The sequence below is a fragment of the Primulina tabacum genome, chromosome 7 (genome assembly GCF_025594145.1).
Source record: "Primulina tabacum isolate GXHZ01 chromosome 7, ASM2559414v2, whole genome shotgun sequence".
Lineage (NCBI taxonomy): Eukaryota > Viridiplantae > Streptophyta > Magnoliopsida > Lamiales > Gesneriaceae > Primulina > Primulina tabacum.
Window position 1 is genome coordinate 3,180,510 of NC_134556.1, and position 10,736 is coordinate 3,191,245.

General features: G+C 36.7%; 1 long non-coding RNA gene across 1 annotated transcript; it reads left to right on the top strand.

Annotated features, from left to right (window-relative positions):
- The first annotated feature begins 306 nt into the window (after window positions 1-306).
- Window positions 307-2,691, top strand: LOC142550470 (uncharacterized). Its single transcript, XR_012821382.1, has 2 exons — window positions 307-427; window positions 2,444-2,691. It is a non-coding gene; the product is annotated as an uncharacterized LOC142550470 (long non-coding RNA).
- The last annotated feature ends 8,045 nt before the right edge of the window (window positions 2,692-10,736 follow it).

Genomic DNA, 10,736 nt, shown 5'->3' on the forward strand with positions numbered 1-10,736 from the left:
AATATATTTTTCAAGAATTGAGATTTATTGAGTATTTTTACCCGCATGATTTTAATTTTTAACGATGCGTAAATTTTATCGAATCAGGGGACTTTTTGAGGGCTCGACTAATATTTTCAAAAACTTTCCAACACGAAATATTTTTCGGGAGTGTGTTTGGATTTAACGGGCCTAATTTTAAGTTTATTGGACTTAATTAGCTTTTTAAAACTTTAATTGATAATTTAAGGCTCATTATCTATTATTTAATTAATACCCTAGACAAAACCTACACCTACCCTATACCCAAATAATTGAACCAGCAGACACACCTCATTCCCCCATCAGTATCCTCTCGTTTTCAGCTTTTTTCTCCAGCAAGGTTTCGGCTAGCACTTGTTCTTGCAAAATAAAATTCTCCGGCTTAATTCCCGACGCCCGTTCTTCGGTTTCCTTGCGAAATAAATACCAGACACACTATTTTTTTCTGCATCCCACATGTTATATATGCTGTTGAATGGGTTTGTGTAAGAAAACTTTCGAATCAAGCATGATTAAGAATGGCTTTCAGTTTTTACATGTATTTTTGCATTTCATGCTTTTACACTCACGTTTTTCTAGTTTGGATGTGCAAGGGGCTGCGACTTGGGTTGCTAAGGGGCTGTATTTGATGTCAAGGAGTTACCTTGTGAGTTAGATCAGTTGCTGGACACTTCAAGGGAAGAGCCGAGAGTAAGGTTTTGAGGGGGTGGTTCGGCTCTTGTTGGATTCGGTTAGCTGGTAGGGGTTTCGGCTGATTTGCTTGGACCAGTGGCACAGGGGGCTGAACCAAGCCATGGACCAGGACCTTGTGGGTCTGAGACACGGCTTAGGGAGGCCGAGCGCTGCTGGACAATCCCCGTAGGTGATCGAGCTTGGTTTAGGGAGATCGGTTGTGCCTAGCTTGTGCGAGTGAGCCTCGAGCGTACGAGCTTCGTTCCGTGCATGGGGTTGTAGTCGTGGTTGCCTTAGGTCCAGAGGAGTCCTAGGATGGTCTAGGATAAGCTGAGTAGGGGTAGGTACAGTTATTTTTGGGTTAGAGACGCAAATAGGGAAGAGGGGACACGTAGGGGTCGAGTGGGGTTTTGGGAGAAGATGTCCAGCAGCATTTATGGGTTGGCCGAAAGGTTCATGGGCTTGGTCTTGATGATTTTAGGACTTTTAAGTGTTCTTAAGATGTGGTAAAAGGTTGGGAGAAATTTGGTTAAGTTTCGGTTTGATTCGGGTTAAAATCGAGATCTCGGTTCAAGTTTTAAAACAAATCGGTTAAGTTGTGATTTTGGCTCTAGTTTATGTCTAGGAATGCTTTTAAATATGTTTTGGGACATTTTTAAGAGTTTGGTAAGTTTCGGATCAAAATAATAAGTTTTGAATTTATCCGGGATTTAATCGTCGCATGAAACGTTGATTAGAGGATTAATTGAAACTCCTAGATTTACGCTTAATAAAATTATGAAAAATTATATTTAAGCTCAACTAATTATTAGAAGTCTAAGTTTTTAATTTGGGAATTTTATGCTAAGGTTTGGTTTAATTCGTGATTAAAACGTGTTAATATGTTATAGTTAAAGATTAATTTAAAAGTCATCGATTTAAGCAAAATAAAAATATTAGGAAATTCATGTAGGCTTAAATAATTATTTGGGACATGTTAAAGTCAATGGAATTAAGAAAATGTCAAAAACGTGAAATTTTACGTCTGTGGACAAAACGGTAATTTTTGGATTTCCAGGGGCAAAATGGTCATTTTGCACCCGGGGTGAGATTTTGGTCTTGGCGGCGCCCTGAGCACAAATTCATGATATTTTAAATGTTCATGCATCATGATCGCGATTTTAAGATTTTATAAAGATATACGTCGCATGCTTGGATTTAAGAAAAATTGCATAAATTCAAGATTTTTATAAGTGATGAAAATGATAATGTTTTGAATGATGAGAATTAGTTGTGGCTATCGAAGTATATGTAAATGGTTAAGACGTATATGTAAATGTTGATGATGAGGCCTAGGCACAGTGGATGGGTGATCCTGTCACTGATGTCCAACAGCCGCCGGGTACCGCGGTTCTATTTATGATGGATCCATCGTAAATGATGATGTACGATAGTCACCTCTAATGAACTGAATTCACCAATGATAAATGATGAACGATGAACGATGAATGATAAATGATGAATGATGAACGATGAACGATGAATGATAAATGATGAACGATGAACGATGAATGATGAATGATAAATCATGAACGATGAATTATGAATGATGATTAACGATGAGCTGTTTTTGACACGTCATGATTTTACACGACACGTTTATGTTACGTTTTTAAAGTTCATGAAAGGTATATTGAGTATGGTATTTTTCACTGCTGTGTGCTATGTATATGTATTAACTATTAACGGTGCAGGTGTGTTGAGTTTTTAGACTCACTAGGCGTGTGTGATGCAGGTGAGCTTCATCATGAGAAGACTTGAGGTGCCGAACTCTGAGTAGGCAGACCTGGTGCGGTGACATGACCCGAGGACCACATGTTTTCCGCATTATGATTTATGAAATTGAGAGGAGATGAACATTTTCTTACGATGATGAATTTAAGATTTTTACTCGTTTATGTTTACGTATGATTTTGAATGAGTTTGATTATTTTAAACTGCGATATTTTTATTGTCAAATATTTAAGATCATTTTTAAATCTTATTTCGAAAATGCGAACTTTTAGCTTTATAAAAAAAAAACATTTTCGCACTTTTAAAATAGCAGATGTTAGAAGCAGGCTTGCTCAAGCTTTTTCCTATTCCCGAGTGCAAGTGGGAGAATGTTACCATGGACTTCATTACCGGTTTGCCGAAGTCAGTCAGAGGATCAAATGCTATCTGGGTGATTCTTGACCGTCTTACCAAATCAGCGGACTTCTTGCCCATTAAGACGACTTTCACCATGTTTCAGTATGCAGAGTTGTATATCTGAGAGATAGTCAGACTTCATGGTATTCTCGTTTCTATCGTGTCTGACCGAGATCCTAGATTCACTTCCGTATTTTGGAAGAGTCTGCATTCAGCAGTGGGTACAAAGTTGTTATTTAGCAAAGCTTTCCACCCTCAGACAGATGGGCAGTCAGAGAGTGTTACCTAGATTTTGGAAGATCTCCTCCGTGCTTGTGTCATCGATTTCTCAGGGAGTTGGGAGTCGAATTTGCCATTGGTAGAGTTCACCTATAACAACAGTTTTCAATCGTCTATAGGTATGGCTCCGTATGAAGTAGTGTACGGTCGTAGGTGCAGATCGCCGGTTCATTGGGATGAAGTAGGGGAGAGAACAGAATTGGGTCCAGAGATCATTCAGCAGGCTGCCGATGTAGTAGTCAAGATCCGTGATAGGATGAGGGCTGCTCAGAGTCGACAGAAGAATTATGTGGATCAGAGGAGGAGAGATCTAGAGTTTGCCGTTGGCGACCATGTTTTTGTGAAGGTAGCACCTATGAAAGGTGTCATTCGGTTCGGGAAGAAAGGAAAGCTTAGTCCGAGATTCATCGGGCCCTTTGAGATCCTCGACAGGGTTGGGACGTTAGCTTATCGTGTTGCTCTTCCGCCGAATCTGGCCGGAGTACACAATGTGTTCCACGTCTCTATGCTGAGGAAGTATATGGCAAATCCTTCGCATGTCTTGAACTTTGAGCCGTTGCAGCTTACCCCGAACCTGTCTTATGAAGAGAGACCAGTGCAGATCTTAGATAGACAGGAGAAGAAGCTTCGGAACAAGCTGGTTAAGCGAGTGAAAGTCAAATGGCTTAATCATTCAGAGGAGGAAGCTACGTGGGAGTCTGAGCCAGAGATGAGGAGTCGGTACCCCGAGCTATTCGGTAAGTTTTAATTTCGAGGATGAAATTTCTTTTAAGGGGGGAGAGTTGTAGAACCCGTAGATCAGACTACGTATAAGCCATGCATAATTACTATTATTTAAATTAAAATGATTTTTATGCATGAGGATTTAAATTCTTTTATTTAAATTTAATTATTTTATGCAGTAGTTAGTTATTATATTTTCAGTTAAATAAGTGAGGCCAGACTGGAGTTGGTGTATGAAGATAAAATTTAATATTAAGAAAACATTCCTAGAATTTATTTAAGAGAAATAATAAGTTAATTCAATGTAAAAGAATGTTTAAGGAATTATTTAAGTAATTTGAGGTAAGTAGTGAATAAGTTCATTTAGGTTCAATAATTAATTTATTAATTCAATAAAATATTTAATGGGTAGATAAAACTCTAAAGATTTAAAATACATTATTTAGGCAATATTTTTCCTCCCATTATCATAGAGAATTCGACCACCCCCTTAAAGAATTAACTTTGATTTGTCAACTCTCCATTTTTGATATCTTTCCTTATCTCTTCATGGTAGAATAATTCCTTCAACTTTAAATCCTCAATAATTATTAATTAAGCAATTTTCCTACCCATTTTATCAAGCAAGATTTCGGTCACCTCATTAAAAGATTTGAATTAAATTTGACAACTCACAAACTTTAATTCCTTTCCTTATCCCTTTTCTTGGTAGATAATCCCTCACCTTTTAATCATCAATAATTAATAATTAAGCAATTTTTTTTCTACCTTAGTTGAATGATAAAAATCGGCCAACCTCTTTTTTAAATCAAATCAAATCAATCATTTCACTTTATCTCTCAACTCAAGGATAGAAAAGTTTCTACCTTGCCATTCTATCTCCCAAATCCTTTGCAACTTCCCCATTTCATTCCTAGCCTTCTCTCCTCTCCATATTTTTGAAATTTCAGAGAAGAATAAGCAGAAAAATCATGAGAAAGCAAGGGAGAAACAAGAGAGAAAAGTAAGAAACAAAAGAAGAACACTCTGTCTCCGCCGCGCCGTGTCGTCGCACTAGTTTGTTTTCTTATTCAAACAAATCCAAGGCATGTTTATAATATTTCTTTGCTCTTCAATCAAGTTATATAAATATTTTAAAACATTACATGATCATGATTTCCATGGCAAAACCGAATTTGGACAGCAACTTTCAAAGAAAAATCTGCACAGAATTTCGGTCCCCACTTGTTTTTCACGGTTTTGATGTGTTTGTGGTTTCAGGGTTGGCTCGATTTACAGGGGCTCCAGGCTGCATCTAGGATTGTTATAGGGTGTGCTAGGAAGGTGTTAGTCCATTGGTTTCACTCCCTTCCCCCCCAGCAACGCGTTCGGACAGCAACCCTCCAAAACGTCATTTTGGGTCTCGAATTGCATGGTTTCTTGCCTAAGGCGTGAGTTCTAATCTTGGCTGCCCTAGGGGCTGTAGCCATGGTTAGAATCCCTCCTTGAAATGTCTAGGACGTGACCAAGATGCTTTTTCATAGCTTGGTTCATGGTTCCATCGGTTTTAAAAATAAAACAAAGAACAACGCCCCTTCCACTACAAAAATAAATGCTTAAGGTGACATTCATAAATGTCATCATATTCAATATTTAGTGACATTTAAGTTTTAGTGACACCTCCAACAAATGTCATCTATTCCAATGTCGTCTTAAACTTACTGAAATTTTTTAATGTCATTATAAGATGTTAATGACAACTTCATACGTGTTACTAACTATTTATATAATGACAATTTTAAATGTCAGGAAAACTCATGTTTAAATACATTTATAGATGCCTTGTTATTATAGTAATAATGACTAATTTATATGTCAGTTAAAATCATTTATAATGACAACTAAAAGTGTCGGGTATGTTATTTATATTGACAATAACAAATGTGAGAATATTTGGGTTGGATAAATATAGGAGGAGGGAAAATTAGATAAAATAAATGTGAGAATAAAAAAACATATTAGATTAGTTATCCTGAAATTTTTAATTGATGTCATTTTTATATGGAGGGAGACAATTATTTTCCCTCCTCCAATATTTATCTAACCCAAATATTCTCACAATTATTTAAAGTGAAATTTTTTAGTTTTTTAACGATTTTTTACGATGTGGGAAAAGTAATTGTTTCCCTTCATATAAAAGATGACATCAATTAAAAATGTCATGATAACTAATCTAATATGTTTTTTTATTTTACACATTATTAATTTTTTACAAGTGTCATTATTAAGTATTTGTAACAACATTTAATTAAAAGTGTCTACAAAAAGTGTCACAATAGCGATTTATTGTTGTAGTGTTCGGTTTTAAAATTCTGGTTTTGTTGAGTGTGTTGAGTTTCGGTTTTGAGGTGTTAGATGGGTTGTGGTTGGATTCTAGCCCATAGCCATGACTCATACAATACCTTAGCATGTCTAGCATGGACCATGGTTAACTTCATAACCATTGGATCCTTCACTTGACAGCAAAATAAGCTACACTCCCCCACGGTTCAGCATGCGTTCTCGGGTGGAGCTTCGGGTTTGTCGTAGGTGTTGGCTTGGATTGTGGCTGGCCTAGGGCCCTTAGCCATGGTTCAAACCATACCTTAGTATGTTGGTAAGAGGCTCTGATCAGTGGTTCAAGCCCCAATGGCCATTAGCCTTGCCAACAACGCAAGGAAGCGCAACAGCTGCTGCTGTATTTTTTTGGACAGCAACTCTGTGCTTCGGTTCAGAGGCTCGTTCGAGTTCTTGGTTGGCTTTGAGCCTATGGCCTTGGACTGGACAGTACCTCATCAAGTTAGGAAGGTCATGTTTTTGGCCGTTCGTGATTGGGTTAAGTTTAGAGGTCGTACGAGAATTTACGGTGCAAGGTGCCAAAGTGACTCTCGAAAGAGCGTTTCATGATTTTGGCCTCCATGCATAATTTTTTTGTATTACAGGCCTTGGTAATTATTTTTCAGTATTTTTAGGTGTATTTTAATCATGACTAAATGATGGTTCGATGTTGATTCGGGTTGGTACGAAGTCATGGTTAAATATTAAGTTTGTTGGGCGTAATAGTCTCGTTTTTAGTTCGATTTTGAAGCGTCTGTCAAGATAAGTTATTTGCATGGTCAAGTCAAGTTATTTGCATGTTTTTCATGTTAGAACTAGGTCGCAGCGAGCCTGGGAACGATCCAACTCAATTGGTAAAATAAAACAGGATATTTAATTATATTACGTGCATAAAAATATAAAATGTTCATTTTTGAGATATATGCGATATTGGTTGTGGCCACCTCACGCTCATGGGATTGCAGCTTATCTTGGGATTATTACTTCATCCGGTGGCTACTGACCGGTTCATGTTCATGTATGGGTACGGATATCCAGTCCAAGGGCTGTGATGATCCCTACCGCCCAGTATACTGTGGTTTAGTCTGATCAGACGATTCAGTTCATGTTATGGGCCACTTGCGTAGAACATATTCTCAACAGAAAATTATGATATGCTATTTTATGACAGGGCTCTATCGAGCAAACATTTCACTTATGATTTTTCAGTTATGCACGTATTTATAATTATTAATGGCACGATTTTCACGTTACGCTCTATGATATGCTATTTTACGTTACGCCAGATTTTACGATATTTTTACTTGTTATCCATGATATATGCATGCTGAGTCTTTAGACTCACTAGACTTGATTGTTGTAGGTACTGATGAGGTCGGGACCGAGGGCGGGGACCAGTGAGCCATCTTCGGTCGGCAGTAGTAGGAACCCGAGGACCTCATTTTCAGCACTTATTATTTTTATTCCAAACTCAATTTTTATTTTGTTGAACTATTTTAAGTTGTTGTTTTGAATACATTTTTACTTCCGCTGCTACTTTGAACATTTAAACTTTTATCAGTTTATTTTATGAATGAGGCATTTTATTTATTTAAAGAGAAAATTTTAAATTATTCCGCAAATTTTCAAATACGAAACACGGGCCTCTACAATAAAGGTTGCTCGACCTTGAGACCAGCATCTGTGGTGTAAACGCCATGTTTCATTGGCATGGACATGGAGATGTCCATTCACACAGATGGGTGATCATATAATGATGCACTGAACAACCCTCCCTCGGACTATTCAAGTGGTTCCCACTTATCGAGTGGAATAGTCCGTAGTTATGGTTGTACACCATTACTCCTTTGACCCATGACAATGTAGGGGCTATACATACTAGCATGCACTTTGATCCGTTTTCCTGACTCTATCGAGGGTCATCAGATGGCGAGGTTGGGTGTAGTTTCGAAATACGTAGGAGCAAATGCATTGTAGTCGGGGATTAACCGTTCGCCCACGGGTGAAGATATCCTATGTGATCTGATAAGTTAATAGTGCAAGGAGTCTCTGGCCAGAGCAAAAAATGTGCTTTAGGGAAAGGTGTTTTCCAATATGCACATTTCATGCCACTATTAGTACTCAAAGATAAATCGCATCGTTATCGAATTCATATACAACTCTCGATAGTTGCAGATTCGATCGGGATATATGTGTTGAAAGGACCGTACTGTACGCTAACCATGACTAAAGGTTCTTGTAGGCACTGTACGCTAACCATGACTAAAGCTTATAAAGGAGTTTATTAGCTGATTCCATAGGATGAAAGAAATGGAAGTTAGCATGATTGCTAAATAAGGAAGGAGAGTGGAACTGTCTGTTTTGTGAAGGAGTTCACTAAAACTGGCAGCTGCCAAATATGGTAATTTCCATAAATGGTAAGTTCTAAATATGGTAAGTGAAAATTTTTGATCTTTGAAATTTTCGATTTTCATTATATGAACAAGATTTGTATCCTTAGTACATCCGCGCTTTCGGATCGTCGATTAGGGTTATAATGAGTTCAGAATCATTTATTTAGTGAATTTAGAATTTACTAATTAAATAAATTATCTTGCTAGTAGTGGTGACTACTAAAATGCACAAATTCTCATAAATATTCTAGAGGAGTCTAGAATTAAATTAACCAAGGAGTTAGTTTATAAATTAAATAATTGTTATTTAATTTACTATACATATACATGCATATATTTTATATGGTAATATAAAATATGTGTATATGATATTATTATGTAATGTATTATTAATTGTTAATAAATACATTATATATTAATTATATGAGAGTTTAAATATAATGAAATTAACAGAGTCCTTGTGGGAGAGGGACTCCTAATTAGATAAGGAGTCTCACTCTATAAAAACACCATTACGGCTCATTGTTGGTGATGAAAAAAATTGCACACAAAACCACCACAAATCCTCTCCAATTTCTCCTTCAAAGTCACGTCCACCATATGAAATTGGTGAGGGAAATCATGGCCACAAAGCAAATTAGGTTGCTTAATTATTGATTGAAAAATCAATAATTATTTTCTTAATTGTTGATTATGAATCATAAGTGAAGAAAATCATGATTGAGAATCATGATGTCACGGCCACTTCAATTTTTGGAGAAGAAGATTTCGGCCATCAAGCTTCCTTCCTCTGCCGCGCTGCCGTCGCTGCACCGTCTCCGTATTTTGGAAATTCGGAGGCTACAGTCTCAACACACAAAATCGCTTGTGATTTCTAGTGCAATCCAAGCGAGGAACAAAGTCTTCGATCGTGGATCTAATTAGACGATCAAAGGAGAAGAGCCATTCGTAGGAAATTACCAGAAAGGCTATATCCGCCTCAAACCGGAATAGTTTGGAGTCCAGCATTTAGAACGGAAATGTATAATTCTAAACGCCCTATGAATGTTTCTTAACACACGACGCTCAGGAAAAAAATTTTAAACTTCTGCTGCGTCTTAAGTTCGAGAATACGATGTCCCAACAGAACTAACAGTTGCTCTCTGGAAGGCCTGTTTACGATTATGCAACAATTGCTAGAAAAAAGACTCAGTGCCTTGGACTGTTGTGAGCTAAACTACTGAAAAAATTTGGCTTAATCCCCCAATATTAAGAGATGAAAATGTAAGATATATATGAATAATTTTAAAAATAATGTACTGAACTACTAAATAAGCTTGACCCAAAATTCATGTTGGGCAAATGCAAAGCTTTGCCCATATAGTACATCCGCCATTGGATGGATTGAAAAATTAAAATAATGGTAATTAAATACGTTAACTTAATGAAATCACGAAACCAAGAAATTATTGGAAACCTTACATGAGTATTAACTTCTCGTATTTTCAAGTTTTGAGCACATACCAATGAAAAAACGTACGAACAAAGGTGAGTATGATCACGATTTGAAAATAGAAAGAGTTAATAGATTATTTTTTTCATGCATTGACCTTTTAAAATATACAAATTCAGCTCAAAGAGAAAAGGAATTGTGGGCTTTAGACACGCATGTTGATGGGCTAAAATTATATTATTAAACTTTGATCCAGTCCCCGTCATCAAATTGCTTTCATATATTTTTTCGTTCTTTCTTGTTTATTCAATTTTAATTGCTAGTTATTAGTATAGTAACAAATATGGACATGATAAAGGTTTTTGTGGTGGTGGTGGTTGTTGATATAGAAAAAATATCCCAAAATTCTTTGCACGACATCTAAATTGTGCATGGTTTGTCCTTCACTTGAACTAGAGCTAGGATGACATTTGGCAGTGTTATCTTTGTAACAAAACTTAGATATCTTGGCTAAACGTAATTTTTAGTTCCAATAACTAAAAGCATATATATGATAACTTTAGTCCTTGTTTGCATATTAGTAGGTTCAAATTGTAGAGTAGGTGTCCTGGTAGCCAATTTGTGGCTTGACTTTTATTGACTCTAATGTAAAACGATCTTTATTTTAATAATATTTTACGTGACATTATGCT